The sequence below is a fragment of the Vulpes lagopus genome, chromosome 8 (genome assembly GCF_018345385.1).
Source record: "Vulpes lagopus strain Blue_001 chromosome 8, ASM1834538v1, whole genome shotgun sequence".
In the NCBI taxonomy this organism is placed as follows: Eukaryota; Metazoa; Chordata; class Mammalia; order Carnivora; family Canidae; genus Vulpes; species Vulpes lagopus.
Window position 1 is genome coordinate 52,185,702 of NC_054831.1, and position 13,337 is coordinate 52,199,038.

The 13,337-nt window shown below is 36.0% G+C and overlaps 1 protein-coding gene across 1 annotated transcript in view; it reads left to right on the top strand.

Moving 5' to 3' along the window:
- LOC121497722 (MAM and LDL-receptor class A domain-containing protein 1-like) overlaps positions 1 to 13,337 on the top strand; it is a 417,847-nt gene that overhangs the window by 390,138 nt on the left and 14,372 nt on the right.

The following is a 13,337-nucleotide window of genomic DNA, read 5'->3' on the forward strand; positions in this document are numbered from 1 at the left end:
GATTGCCACATTATAGAGAAGTATGTTTAATTTTATGAGAAACTGACAAACCATTTTCCAAACCATTTTGGACTCCCATCATCAATGCATCAGAGTCCTAGTTGCTCCACATCGAGTGTATATTGTTGTTTAATCTTAGAGAAGAAATCCTTTATTTCAAGTCTTCCTGAAGATTATATCAAAAATTGATATGTTTGAATTTTGTATTCTTTCACAAACTTGGGATGGTTAGAATAGTAGGTGACAGGTTGAGTTAATGCCATTTTTTATTTCCCGTGAGTTAATTCTCACATATGTACATATATATGTTAGGAAATTGAAGGTATTTTAGTAAAATTATAATTGTGTTACATATATATGATAATGGGAGTTTCCAGATCATTTAAAATGCTTGGTTAGAAATTCAGAACTTCCTAAATATAGAGATAAATGAGTTCTGGCAAGTGTTGAGACCCTTATTAATAGTTGAGTCTTTGGTTATACTAGAACTAAAAGTCACAACGTAGTTGACAAAGCCATCTTGTCTTTAGTTGGAGCACCTAGATGCAGCAGCCCATGAAAAGAACAACTTAGAAGCACTGCATTACTTTACAAAATTTCCAAGCCAGTGATAGTTCTAATGTAAGTAGAATTGGCCTGTATGGATAATGCAGGTCGTTTAGACCAAACTGGAATTTCCAATTGCCCTTTAAGTAATTCAGTAAGGTACTAATGGCACTTAAGAGTAAAATGTGGCTTCTCTAATTTCCAGGATGGCAATACTGCCCTGCATACTATAATGTTTGTGTTTTAATATTCTTCCATTTATTCTGGGAAAAACACCAGAAATGAAAGTGAATTTTTCAGAACAGAGACACTTGGGTTTCTTCTTTTTTGTGTGACTATGTTCTTAGCATTAGTTTCTTAGGATGACATGCAAAGCTTTTCGCAAGACCACATTTAAATGTAGGACAAAGGTAGAATAAAACCTGAACATTCATAGATTCATAACTTTTTTTTTTTTAGTGGTTGGCTTAATTAAATTCTCAAAGAGGCTGAGACTGCAAATATACATACAAACAGTTTTAGTATTTCAACTTGAAGCTATTGTTCTCAACAATGTTAATGTTTAAAGGGTCAGGAAATTGAATGTATTTTGGTAAAAATTACGATTACATTGTATCTCAGCACAAGACCCAACTGTCTTCTGCCTCAGATTTTTTTTTTTGTCATCTTCTTGGCACTTAATGCTGATACAAGGCACTATCAAAATGCTTCTTATGTAGTATGCAGTGAACTAGAATAGAAATAAGCCTTTGCAAAAAGAATCCACTCAGAGGTACTACTTACCTAGTGTGGCCCACAAATGAGAAAATTTACAATTTTCACAAATGACTATTGTTTAAATTTATGGCTGCATAATGACAACAAAAAAAATACTTTTGAACAGTGAGCGCATATTCTTAAGTGGAGCTGTACATGTATATATCCACAAAGTTAGCTTACAGATATTTTTATGCAGAAGAACTGTGCTTTCCATAAACTTTGGGATTTTGATGTCATTTTCGATTGATTGATTGATTGAATGGAGTTCAATGTGGCAACATATATATATAATACCCAGTGCTCATCCCGTCAAGTGCCCCCCTCAGTTTTGGTGTCATTTTCTATCCCTCCTTCTTAGTAAACTAATATAATCATGTGCAGTGTAGCAAAATCAATGTTTCCTCTTATTTACCCTAATTTCTCCTTTTTCTTGCATCTTCTCAGCTTTTGTCTCAGCCATGTCCTATGTTGTACTGCAGTAGGATAGGCCTATTGATCCAGGGAATTTATTAGTAATTAGTCTTTGTGTTTGCCTTTTTCTTCTGGCTTACCCAAATGCAGTCTTTTTTGTTTTAATAGAACAAAAAATATTTTCTTACAGTAGGTTCTGCCAAATTCTGACTGCCAGTTTTTTGTTTATTAGAATAATTGTATGGTTTTCTACTGGGTATTCTTTATGCATTTTTCTTTTCTCTGCCTATAATATTTCTTTCATTCATGATAGTGGAGAAACTAAGGGTGCATTTTATATATGAAGTGATCCATTATAAAGCACCAGGACACTCCTGCATAGTACTGATAAAGAAATGTTCTTCTGGCAATATTAAGTAGAATACATTTACCCATTAGTTAGATACATAAACCTTTCCCACATTGATTAATTTCCTAACTGACAAATTATGAAGAAAACTGGTAATTCTCAAGAAAGACTAGGAAGTTGGGGGAAGATGTCAAGAGGTTTGAGGTCAGTAATTTGATCTTTTAAAAATTTCCTACCTCTAAGACACTCATAAATAATGTGTGAGACAAGTTTGGATAGAAGCTAAGAATTTTTAAAAAATGAAATAAAATTTAAACTCCCATATATAACATTTGTAAGGAGAAAAAAAAAACATTTGTAAGGAGAAATGCAACAGAAACATATATTTACATAATAGTGGGAGAAAAGAATGTGTTTTCTGATTTGCTTGAAGTTCTTCATTATTAAATTATAGCAGGATTCCTGTTCAGTATGCAACATATTTGCATAACTATTAAAATAATTTATCATGATTAATTCCATTATAGTAAATTTCAGCCCTAATCACAATCTGCCATATAACATAGTGGTTTGTCAGTATTTCATGTTTTACTGGAGGTTTGGTGGAATTGCAACTCCTGTAAGAGCATAGATGTCATCGGCATTTGCTGTGATTAATGCGGTTCTGAAGGAGATCTAATAACGATTAGCCAGTTTCATAAAGTGTTACAGAATAAGGTCAGTGTGAGAAAAATTCTAAAGCTCTTAAAAATGTACATTCTAGCAAGTACCTCTGGCTGCAAATTGGATTTCTTGAACAATGAGGAGGTTTAACCTTGGAAACAGATGAACTCATTGGGCAAAGGTGGGAAAAGGAAACCATGATTTGCCTTCAAATACTCAAAGGATCAGAAAAAAATAGGACAAGTCTAGAATTAAAGGTTGAAAGTTATAGGGAAGAAGATATCAATCTGACCTATTACAATTTCAGAAAATCACTAGAAACACAATGAGTTTTGTGGGTCTAATGGGCCCAATAAGGAACAGAAATTCCTGTTACTGGAATTATTTAGGTAGGGACAAGATGCCTATTTTATAAATACTATTGGAAAGTATTTTTTTAATGGTTCAGAAAAAATTTCACTTTAAGTAAATTGATTTTTTATCCTATCATGTGGTTTTCATAAGTTAATGTCCTTCACAATAGCAACAGATTTCTTGTATTTTTCTTAGACTTTGGTGGAGGCTTTTGTAGGAGATGGCTTCACTGGAGACATTGCAATCGATGATTTGTCATTCATGGACTGTGCCCTCTACCTTGGCAAAGAAGAAATTTTAATATATGAGTATTTTCAAACTTGTTTACTTTAAAAAGCACTGTTGAGGAAATCAATATTTCATTTCCAGACATATTCTAAGAATACCCTTCTGTTCTTACTAGTATATTAATCCTGGAAAAGATTGTGAATTGTTGCTAGTAATTAGTCTTAGTATCTTTGTAAAGATAGTAAAGAGGTTTGAATCAGTTGTGCTTCTGTCTCATCCTGTGGAAAATATTAGGAAATCTTGTCTGAAGTTAAACTGTAATTCCATTATATTTGAGGGGTTATAATAACCAAACTGGTTACCTTATAATTAACATTGTTTTGGAGACTGTATTAATCTCTCAGTTACATTGAGAGATGTTTTCCTGTCATCCCACACTAAATATTCCTAAGGATTGTTGTCAACTGCTTCTTCTCCATGTTATGCCTTTCTTTTATTAAAAAACAAATATAAGTTTCCTAGATTTGTCCCCATTCTCAACCTTCACCCTCAAATCCAGACTTGTATACTAATTCCCTATTAAACATCTCAACTTAGATGTCTGGTAGACATCTCGAAGGTAATGAAGGGAAATAACCTAAAACAAGCCTACAATAAATTAAAATAAAACTAAAACACCCCAGGAAAAGCTCATTCCAGGCAGTGTGTAATAATCTACTGGTTATCAAGCTCTTGGGTAATCCTGATACCGAGGCTGTAGGCTCAGTATGGCAAGGTGGGGAGCACAGTTTCCTTCTTTTTTTTTTTTTTATTTATGATAGTCACAGAGAGAGAGAGAGAGGCAGAGACACAGGCGGAGGGAGAAGCAGGCTCCATGCACCGGGAGCCTGATGTGGGATTCGATCCCGGGTCTCCAGGATCGCGCCCTGGGCCAAAGGCAGGCTCCAAACCGCTGCGCCACCCAGGGATCCCCACAGTTTCCTTCTTGAAGAGATCAGAGGCAAGATAATTTAAAAATGAATTGCAATAATCCATGTAGTGAGCACTCACAAGTGCTGAAAACTTAACCTTTAGTCCTGCTCCATCAATGTAGTGTTCTTGGTTGGAAGAACACCAGCCTCTCCCTGGACATAATCAGGGCTGGATACCAGTTCTTTCAGTTGTAGCTCTGGGACTCAGCTCTGATCCTCCACCTCATCATCCTGGCAGGATTAATTCCCTTAGCCACTCCATGTAGTGGTTTCTGAAGAACTCTGCACAAAGCCAAATCCCTCTCTGGACAAGGTCAGGCAAAAAGGAAATCAATAATTCAATGAGTTGACCCTTATATCTCCATGGCTGCAAGTGAATTCTTGATTATTAATTGTCCCCTCAGTCTTGCCATTCTTCCATGCCTCCCTTTCTCAGTAAATGACAATATATTTCTACTTGTTTATTTTTCATGAACAAATCTGGTTTGCCACTAGCTTCAGATATATCAAGAGTCGGCCACTTCTCATTACTCTCCCCTCCCAAGCCACTGTTGTGTCTGCATGGATTATTATAGTTGCCTTTTAAATTATCTCTGCTTCTACCCTTGAGAATATAATCTGTTCTCAAAGCAGCAGGCAGACTTATCATTTTTCAAACTTAGATAAGATCACGTCATCCTATCATCAGTGTCTTCCTATGACATCCTGTTTTTTTCAGAGCAAAAGCCAGACTTCTATAGTAGCTTCCAAGGTGTGCTTGACTGGTCCCCTCAGACCTCTCATACGTCACCTTCCAGCCCTGTGCCTCTACTTGACAATTATACATCCTCTTAGCTAATCCTTAAATACTCCAATCCATTTATGCCTCGGGGTTTTTACACCTTCTTGTCCCTCATCCTGGAATGTACTTCCTCCAGATAGGCACTTGACTTCCTTCCACACACAGAGTCTCTTCCTTGTCTGACGTTTTCTTTCTCCATATGGTTAATTTCTATTTTCCCCAACAATAATGTTAGCTACATGATAGCAGGGATTTTTGTCTTATCACTGCCTTATCTCCAGGAGCTTAAACAGTTTCTGGCACGTAATATTACTCAATATTAACATTTGTTGGTGAATGGGTAGATAGATGCCTAGTATCTTTTCAAGTGTCTTATATACTTTTGTTACATATTTTAGTTTGTTATTCTTGCTAAAATAATATTCATATGCAAAACAATGTTATATGCCAGCTTTTGTTGAAAGCCAAACCTCAGTGGCTTGTAACCACAAGCATTTATTTCTTGATCTCAAGCATATGAGTGGGCATAGAACAATAATGGCAAAAATACATATTTATTCATAGATGTTTTTAGTTCTATAGAGCTTCAAGCAGTGTACTACTTTTTCTGTTTATCTGGGATCAAAGCTAAGGACAAAGGTCCTATGTGACATATTCTGTTGTCAAGTAGAAGGAGAGGAAAAAGAAAGCACATGTAAAGCTTCTGTTGGGACATGGTATGCATAATGTCTGCTCATGTGCATTGATCAGAGCAAGTCATGTGGTCAAGCCCAACAAGGGGGTTGGGAAGCATTCTCAATGGACAAGAAGCTTGGCAAAGGTAGGGAATACGGAAAGTCCTTCTGAGAGAGAGAACTGATACCATTCACCACTCGTATGTACCATCTTATATAATCCTCTAACATTTTATTTTATTATTTTATTTATTTTAATTCTTTTAGAGAGAGAGAATGCATGCATATACATAAACACCTGCGAATGGCTGGGGTGGAGGTGTAGAGAAGGGCAGAGGGAGAGAGAGAGGATCTTAAGCAGGCTCCACGCCCAGCACAGAGCCTCATGTGGGGCTCAATCTCACAACCTTGAAATTATGACCTGAGCCAAAATCAAGACTCGATCACTTGACTGACTGAGTCACCCAGGCACCCCAGTCCTCTAACTTTTTGAGTCTAGAATAATGTCTAGTCCATTGCCAGTGAAGAGCTCTTAAATGTTGGATAGGATTGATATCTTTATTATCCCAATTTTATGGAGCAAACTGAGAAGGGAATAACCTGCCCAAGGCTACCTAGCTAAAAAGTGACAAATTATGTCTGCTTCTTAGGACCACAGTGTTAACCATTTCATATCACTCATCCAACACTAACCTCACAAGGAAGAGAATACAATTTCTACTTTATAGATGTGAAAAATTAAATGTAGTAAAGAGCATAAATGATATGGATAACAGTACATAGTTGAAGGGGAAAATGAGAGTTTCACCTAAGCTTATTTGATTTCAGTGGCCAGGGCTTTTCCCAAATGACCTCCCACTCTGAGCTTAGAGAGCATCACCGAGACCAGTGGCAGAGGATAACATAAAAGAATATTAAAAGGAAACACAAACTACTGCCAATACTGTTGCTACTCTAGTTATCTTGCTTACTTATATTCTGTGGCTGATGATTTCAAAGGAGAGAGAGAAGGGTGGCCAGACTCAGAAGCAGAGATACGAAGTATCAGTTATAGATCATTTGTCCTGATTTTCTGGTTCAAGTTTTCGACAAAAAAAATATGGAATTTAAAAAACTGCCTGAACTGTGTGGTTTTAATGTTGGCTTCATAACAAAAGAAACACTGGGTTGAAACCACAGAGCCTGTTGAAACTATAGGTTTCTTAAAGGAATTTTATGTCATCTTGCCATAAGATGAAAATACAAATAGAAATTTGGTTTTCAATAAAAATATTGCTTTTGATGATTATCAATTTTTTTCTTCTGTTAGCTGAGATGGGATCAGGGCATATAGATTCCCTCACAGACATTGATTTGTTTCCAGTATAAGCTGATTATTTATCTACAGCACTTTTCTTCCTTGGCTAATAAACCAAAACAAAAACTTAAAAATACACACACACAGATGCAAAATATTCACCTAATCCCCAAGGTATGAATCGGCACATTACTTGCAACTTTTATTTTATACTAAGTGTCCATAAGAAGTTACTTATTTCATTTTTGCCTATTCCCTCAAAATCAGCCTCTTTCCCCCTCATTCCTTGTTCCTCTAATGATATTACTATTTTCTAGCAAGCCAGGATTGAAATTCCACAGTATTCTTTGACTTTTCCTTTAACATTGCCTACTTGCAAACCTTGCTGACTCCAACTTCACAATATTTTTTCAGTTTTTTCTCCATTGTTACCTTAGTTCAAAACAGTGTTGACTCAAATGGTAACCTTTTAACTGCAAACTTTCATTATTTTTCCCCCAGGAGTATGTATGCCACCAACTTAGTTTCCTTTAACTTTTTCCAACAGCATTATTTACTTTTCCAGGTCAACTCTTTCTCAATTTCTCCCTTCCAGTTGTTTCTAACTTAATTTTCAAATCCATTCTCTATTATGGATTGTAGCTTCTTTGTTTCAATATCTTGATGAATGTAGATTCTTATTTTAAAACCAATCCAGAAGGATACTAGAGGAAAGACTTTTTAAACAAGATTAATTGCATTTCTAGGGAAAGTAGACAAACTTAACCATGCAATAGAATCCTATGATTTTTTTGCATCAGCGTATGATGATGTTGTTCATTCCCCGAATAGACAATGATGGAGGATTATGGCAAAGTCAAATACCCTCACTTTGAATCAGATCATTAGAATAGATTATTATTAAGAAAGTATTATTGCCAGTCAATATTCAGATTTAAAAATAAGTACCCCAAAGGAAATATCTGTTTTGCATTATTCTTTTTCCATACTACATGCAAAAAGCAAGAAAAAAGTTCCCTTCGGCAGAACACATGTGGCAATTTCTATCTTGCTTCAAGGATTATTTGTGAGACAGCTGGGGTATTTGTAAAGCTAAAGTCATAACTGCATGGGATCACAACATACTGTTTACAAACTGAAAAGAAATTGCCTACATGTTTTTCATCCTATTCTAAAAATACAGAATTCAGCAATATAAAAATTATTACTTGTAAAAATATCAATTATTAGAATGAATATCAGTATCCAAAGATATTAGTGTATTATTTTTCAGGAAAGTTGTTAACAAAGTTAGTAGTGTATCTTGCAACTGATGATGGCTTAAAATTTAGAGAGTATGGTAACTATTTATAGGATACTTAAGCATAATTTTATGATGTCTGAATGTTTTTTGTTATTGTCATTTTTAAAATGAGCTGATTAAATTTTTGGCATCCCTCCTCATTACCCTCAGTGTCTCACCAGCTTTGTGTATAAATGCTTGTTCAAGTCCCCCTTCTTTCTACAAAGAGTAATGTTTGCTTCAGTGCAAATGAAAAGGCAAGGGGAAAAGTTTGGGTACTTTTGTCTTCATTTTTAAGATCTTGCCTGCAGCTTTTTACCTTAGAATGTTAAGCTGTTAGGTGTATCTATTTGTCTCAGAATAATACATTCCAAAAAAGCATTTTGTTTTAAGGTCTTTCTTCCATATCTTTCAAAAGGAAATACAGACTCTGAAAAAAATGCAAATTGTTGGAAATATTTACAGTTCAATAAAAGATTCAAGACAAAAAATCAAGAAATTTGAGACTCATGTTTGCAATCTTAAATATTCTGATTTTAGCAGGTTTGGTGTAGTCTTGAAAAATATAGGAAATATATAGGAATATTAACAATATATAGAAATATATAGAAAATATTAGCAAATATATAGGGGAAAAATTGGCCAAAGCCTGTGGTCCATTCAACTTACTATTTTTAATTGTTTCTAGAAAATAAAATCGGGCAAATAAATAACTTTAATCTATTTTATAGTTAAAACTTTATTTTGTCATCTTTTAATTGAGGGAAATGCTAATTTAAACAGCATAAGGCTGTTAAAGTACTTAGATTTTTAGCTTGAAAATTGTTCAACTTCTACTTCAGTCTAGTTGTAGTCACATTCATGTATGATACAGTATCTTTAAAGATGGAAAATACTCTGTGCCACCTAGAAAATTTCATTGGATACATGAGTGAAAGCAATAACATTTGAAAAAGAGTGGATTTGTTACTGTAGACAGAGAAAAAAGGAATTGCATAATGTGTGGTAAATAGCTATATCACATAGTTGTTATAAATCATATCCAGAGAATAGCTAAGTTTTAGTAAAACCTACTGTCCTGGAAAGGAGACCTAACACAGGCATTCAGTACACTTATGCTGAGTATAGTTGTTTTACCTTGTGGGTATGACCAAATTGCTGTATTCAGTGCAATAGGAAGAACGTACACTTTTCTCTTAGAGATATTTCAGATTTTTCAATTGTCTGAAGATCGATTATATTTAAACTTCAAGTAGACTTTTAGGTTTTTAAATTGAATATATCTCTTAACATCAGAAGTCACAAGAAAAACATAGATATTATCACCTGGACATAGAGGAAGAACAACTAGACATATTAGTCAGGTAATTCACACAGTTATGGTAAATTAAAGGCAGTGATAATTTATCAAGGACTAGAGATGTTAAAATATTGGTTTTATTTTCTTAATTACCAATGCAGGAATGGCTGTAGGGAATGAAGTCTAGTATAAAACCAATTGGAAAATCTCCTTAATTGGAAAGATTATATTAGGGCAGCATGAATTATATTTGCTACAAGTATTCATAGAGCAAGAAGTTAGAACATTGGGTCCATCTGGAGCCCGAGTCCTTTTCTTAGGATGACAGGTGTGCAGGTGAGTTGGTTTCCCTGTGGCTTAGGGATATGGAGGATCAGATCAGCTATACTAATCTCTGCTTCTTAGTGAGTGTAAATTTCAGTCATCTGCATTTCACCTTTGCAATTTTGTTTAATATGCAAAGCTGTTTGTTTAAAGAGACTTAACTCTATCATTGCTATCAACTCTAGCCTTTTAAGCAAGTATAGGTTAGCAATACTCATCATAACCTTTGCAATGGACTGAATGTTTATGTCCTACCAGTATTCATATGTTGAAACTCTCAAACCCAATGGGATGCTGTTTGGAAGGTATGGGGGGTGCTTTTATTTATTTATTTTATTTTTTTATTTTTATTTTATTTTATTTTTTAATTAATTTTTATTGGTGTTCAATTTACCAACATACAGAAAAACACCCAGTGCTCATCCCGTCAAGTGTCCACCTCAGTGCCCGTCACCCATTCCCCTCCAACACCCGCCCTCCTCCCCTTCCACCACCCTTAGTTCGTTTCCCCGAGTTAGGAGTCTTTATGTTCTGTCTCCCTTCCTGATATTTCCCAACATTTCTTTTCCCTTCCTTTATATTCCCTTTCACTATTATTTATATTCCCCAAATGAATGAGAACATACACTGTTTGTCCTTCTCCGATTGACTTATTTCACTCAGCATAATACCCTCCAGTTCCATCCACGTAGAAGCAAATGGTGGGTATTTGTCGTTTCTAATTGCTGAGTAATATTTCATTGTATGCATAAACCACATCTTCTTTATCCATTCATCTTTCGATGGACACCGAGGCTCCTTCCACAGTTTGGCTATTGCAGCCATTGCTGATAGAAACATCGGGGTGCAGGTGTCCCGACGTTTCATTGCATCTGAATCTTTGGGGTAAATCCCCAACAGTGCAATTGCTGGGTCGTAGGGCAGGTCTATTTTTAACTCTTTGAGGAACCTCCACACAGTTTTCCAGAGTGGCTGCACCAGTTCACATTCCCACCAACAGTGTAAGAGGGTTCCCTTTTCTCCGCATCCTCTCCAACATTTGTTGTTTCCTCCTTGTTAATTTTCCCCATTCTCACTGGTGTAAGGTGGTATCTCATTGTGGTTTTGATTTGTATTTCCCTGATGGCAAGTGATGCAGAGCATTTTCTCAAGTGCATGTTGGCCATGTCTATGTCTTCCTCTGTGAGATTTCTCTTCATGTCTTTTGCCCATTTCATGATTGGATTCTTTGCTTCTTTGGTGTTGAGTTTAATAAGTTCTTTATAGATTTTGGAAACTAGCCCTTTATCTGATATGTCATTTGCAAATATCTTCTCCCATTCTGTAGGTTGTCTTTTAGTTTTGTTGACTGTATCCTTTGCTGTGCAAAAGCTTCTTATCTTGATGAAGTCCCAATAGTTCATTTTTGCTTTTGTTTCTTTTGCCTTTGTGGATGTATCTTGCAAGAAGTTACTATGGCCGAGCTCAAAAAGGGTGTTGCCTATGTTCTCTTCTATGATTTTGATGGACTCTTGTCTCACATTTAGATCTCTCATCCATTTTGAGTTTATCTTTGTGTATGGTGAAAGAGAGTGGTCCAGTTTCATTCTTCTGCATGTGGGTGTCCAATTTTCCCAGTACCATTTATTGAAGAGACTGTCTTTCTTCCAATGGATAGTCTCTCCTCCTTTATCAAATATTAGTTGACCATACATTTCAGGGTCCACTTCTGGGTTCTCTATTCTGTTCCATTGATCTATGTGTCTGTTTTTGTGCCAGTACCACACTGTCTTGATGACCACAGCTTTGTAGTACAACCTGAAATCTGGCATTGTGATGCCCCCAGCTATGGTTTTCTTTTTTAAAATTCCCCTGGCTATTCGGGGTCTTTTCTGATTCCACACAAATCTTAAAATAATTTGTTCTAGCTCTCTGAAGAAAGTCCATGGTATTTTGATAGGGATTACATTAAACGTGTAAATTGCCCTGGGTAACATTGACATTTTTACAATATTAATTCTGCCAATCCATGAGCATGGAATATTTTTCCATCTCTTTGTGTCTTCCTCAATTTCTTTCAGAAGTGTTCTATAGTTTTTAGGGTATAGATCTTTTACCTCTTTGGTTAGGTTTATTCCTAGGTATCTTATGCTTTTGGGTGCAATTGTAAATGGGATCGACTCCTTAATTTCTCTTTCTTCAGTCTCATTGTTAGTGTATAGAAATGCCATTGATTTCTGGGCATTGATTTCGTATCCTGCCACGCTACCAAATTGCTGTATGAGTTCTAGCAATCTTGGGGTGGAGGCTTTTGGGTTTTCTATGTAGAGTATCATGTCATCGGCGAAGAGGGAGAGTTTGACTTCTTCTTTGCCAATTTGAATGCCTTTAATGTCTTTTTGTTGTCTGATTGCTGAGGCGAGGACTTCCAGAACTATGTTGAACAGCAGTGGTGAGAGTGGACATCCCTGTCTTGTTCCTGATCTTAGGGGAAAGGCTCCCAGTGCTTCCCCAGTGAGAATGATATTTGCTGTGGCCTTTTCGTAAATGGCTTTTAAGATGTCGAGGAAAGTTCCCTCTATCCCAACACTCTGAAGGGTTTTGATCAGGAATGGATGCTGTATTTTGTCAAATGCTTTCTCTGCATCTAATGAGAGTATCATATGGTTCTTGGTTTTTCTCTTGCTGATATGATGAATCACACTGATGGTTTTACGAGTGTTGAACCAGCCTTGTGTCCCCGGGATAAATCCTACTTGGTCATGGTGAATAATTTTCTTAATGTGTTGTTGGATCCTATTAGCTAGTATCTTGTTGAGAATTTTTGCATCCATGTTCATCAGGGATATTGTTCTGTAATTCTCCTTTTTGGTGGGGTCTTTGTCTGGTTTCGGAATTAAGGTGATGCTGGCCTCATAGAACGAATTTGGAAGTACTCCATCTCTTTCTATCTTTCCAAACAGCTTTAGTAGAATAGGTATGATTTCTTCTTTAAACGTTTGATAGAATTCCCCTGGGAAGCCATCTGGCCCTGGACTCTTGTGTCTTGGGAGGTTTTTGATGACTGCTTCAATTTCCTCCCTGGTTATTGGCCTGTTCAGGTTTTCTATTTCTTCCTGCTTCAGTTTTGGTAGTTTGTGGCTTTCCAGGAATGGGTCCTTTTCTTCTAGATTTCCTAATTTATTGGCGTACAGCTGTTCATAATATGTTTTTAAAATCGTTTGTATTTCCTTGGTGTTGGTAGTGATCTCTCCTTTCTCATTCATGATTTTATTAATTTAAGTCTTCTCTCTCTTCTTTTTAATAAGGTTGGCTAATGGTTTATCTATCTTATTAATTCTTTCAAAGAACCAACTCCTGGTTCTGTTGATCTGTTCCACAGTTCTTTTGGTCTCGATATCATTGAGTTCTGCTCGAAT